The following is a 2,916-nucleotide window of genomic DNA, read 5'->3' on the forward strand; positions in this document are numbered from 1 at the left end:
AATCAATCTAAATATACATTCGAATTGTTAAAACGATTTAACATGGATGGTTCAAAAGCTATAAACACTCCTATGAGTACTTTCACTAAGTTAGACATGGATGAAAATGGTGAAAGCTTTGATCAAAAAACATATAGGGGAATGATTGGTAGTTTACTTTATCTCACCGCAACTAGACCGGATATCATGTTTAGTATAGGACTTTGTACTAGGTTTCAAGCTAATCCTAAATTGTCTCATCTTAAAAGTGTTAAAAGAATTCGATAATTTTGATTTAATAGCTTGAAGATTCGATTTTGGCGGATGTACTTGTCAATTTTTAGGACATGCACTTGTTTCTTGGACTTCTAAGAAACAAAATTCAGTTGCACTATCTACGATGGAAGCAGAATACATAGCTACAAGTGCATGTTGTGCACAAGTTGTTTGGATGAAAAATACGTTAGAAGACTATGAAATTTACTTAAAGAACATTTCTATAAAATGTGATAATACAAGTACTATTTGTCTAACCAAAAATCTAATTCAACACTCTAGAACTAAGCATATTGACATTAGGCATCACTTTATACGAGATCATGTTAATAATAATAATGTGATTCTAGAATTTATTGATACAAAGCATCAATTAGTAGATATTTTCACAAAAACCTTAAATGAAGATCAATTTGACTTTGTTAGAAGGGAATTAGGCATATTGAATTGTCCTTGTGAATGAGCTTGATTGTATATATTTTCCAAAAAAATTTTATCCTCTTTTCGGTTTTTATGGATTTGACATCTTTCTTTTCGATTTTGAATGACATCTTAAAGAATGATCTAAGACACTATCCTATCTTAAATCAAACACATTAAAACTTCTGAAAAAAAAAAAAAAAAAAAAAAACTCATTTTTTAGCGTGTCAGCGATGGCACCGCCAGAACTAGCGGTAGCACCGCCTAGGTGCTCGGTCCCCAGGCGGTGTCACTGCTCGGTTGGCGGTGGCATCACTTGAGAACCCCCTTATAAAGAGGGGGGTTAGGATTATTGGTGGAACCGCCCCCCAACCTCAGAGCACCATCCCTAGCACTCTCACAAAGCCCTATAAACCTCTCTCAACCTCATTCTAAGCCTCTAGAAGCCTAAGAGAGGGGTTCTTCTTGGATCAAGTTCTCTACCTCCCAAGGAAACTTATATAAGGTAAGATCTAAAAATTTTTTTCTTCCTCTCATTATTTGGCCTATTCTTTAAAGTTCTCTCATTAGATATGGCTCCTAAGAGTTCATCAAGAACCAAAGGGAAAAGGGTGGAAGGAGATTCCTATGACCAAATCCTCTTTAGATCTAATAAAGTAGCCCTTAGGTATCCTAATTTTAAAACAAGAACAATACATAAGGGCAAACATGTTGATATAGATGAACTTGGAAACTTAGAACCCATTAGATGGTTTACAAATTTAGATATCTTATCTATCCTACAAATCAATGAACCGATTTACCTTAGGTTGGTTAGGTTATTTTACGCCAACTTAAGTGTGGATAATGATAGCTTAACTACCTACCTCTTAGGAATACAAATTTGAATCTTTGATAGCACTATATGTGAGTTAATTGGAATTGTCGAAAAGGATAGGGGTTATTATTTTAGAAGTAAATGGGATATCAATGCAATCGGAGCAACTTACTCCGAGGCCTTAGAAACTGTTTTTGCAAATCCAAACCTAGGCATAATTCCCAAAAGTTGTGAGCACTTGTTGCCCTTTTAACTCTAAATTTCTTCATCACATCATGATAAGCATACTACTTCCTAAACAATTTCATCATGATGAGATTAATCAAATAGAGTTAAGTACTATATATTGGATTATGATCGACCAAAATAATTATTTTGGATACTTAATCCGGCAACATATATAGGACATAATAGCTAAAGACTCAATGTTACCGTATGGGGGGTTAGTCACTCGATTAATGCTTGCCTATAATATTTGTGTCTCACCCGATAAAGAAATAATTCAGGTCGATCGATTTAATACTATCAATAGAAACATACTCAAGAGACTTAGGTGCACTTTTGGCAATGGTATATGGATTAGGCAACCTAGAAGGACTGATCCAGTTCCCCCACTAGTAGAACACCCTAAAACACCCATTTTTATGAGAAATTAATCTCCTCCTCCTAGTCCCTTTGGTGCAGCACCTTCAGAACCAGCTCCTGCTTTATCTTCTGAAGATCCCATCATAGCAAAATTAAATCAAATCAAATCAAATCACAACAAGAGCAACTCAAATCACAGCAAGAGCAAATCCAATTACAACAAGTTAAAATTTTGAGGGAACTGCGATAGATGAACCAGAAGATAGATGTCATGTATAGGAACTATAGAATTCCTCATAAGAAATAATCGTTATGTTAAACCTTTCTTATTATTATAAACCTTTATGCTACCTTGACATGCGTTTGACATTATCCTAGTATATGATGTTGGATGTTTCTTTCCAAAATTTTGTCAATATTTTGATGGCACCTTCATGTTATTTTGGATGATTTGATGTTTTCCTTGAATGATCGATCTTAATGCCAAGTTGAAGCTTTATCAATTTTGACATCTCCTTTTCAAGTTTTTTTTCTTATGAGATGATTTTATGAATGGCTTCAATGATCACGAGTTATATGCTTGAAAACTCATCTCCTTTTTGTTGATGACAAAGGGGGAGACGAATGTGCAAAAGATTGATGACTTGTGCAAATATGAAATTAGCATGACTTATATGTTTCGTATTGCAATAGCTTATATGTTGTATAATACAATGAAAAATGTTCTATATGTGTTATATTCCTCAAAAGCATCGCAAAACGTTTTGAGCATGTCACATATGAAAGTTTTTAGATTGGTTGTCGTGTCATGTTTATCATTTATATATATATATATATAT

This window comes from Musa acuminata, chromosome BXJ3-8 (assembly GCF_036884655.1).
Source record: "Musa acuminata AAA Group cultivar baxijiao chromosome BXJ3-8, Cavendish_Baxijiao_AAA, whole genome shotgun sequence".
In the NCBI taxonomy this organism is placed as follows: Eukaryota; Viridiplantae; Streptophyta; class Magnoliopsida; order Zingiberales; family Musaceae; genus Musa; species Musa acuminata.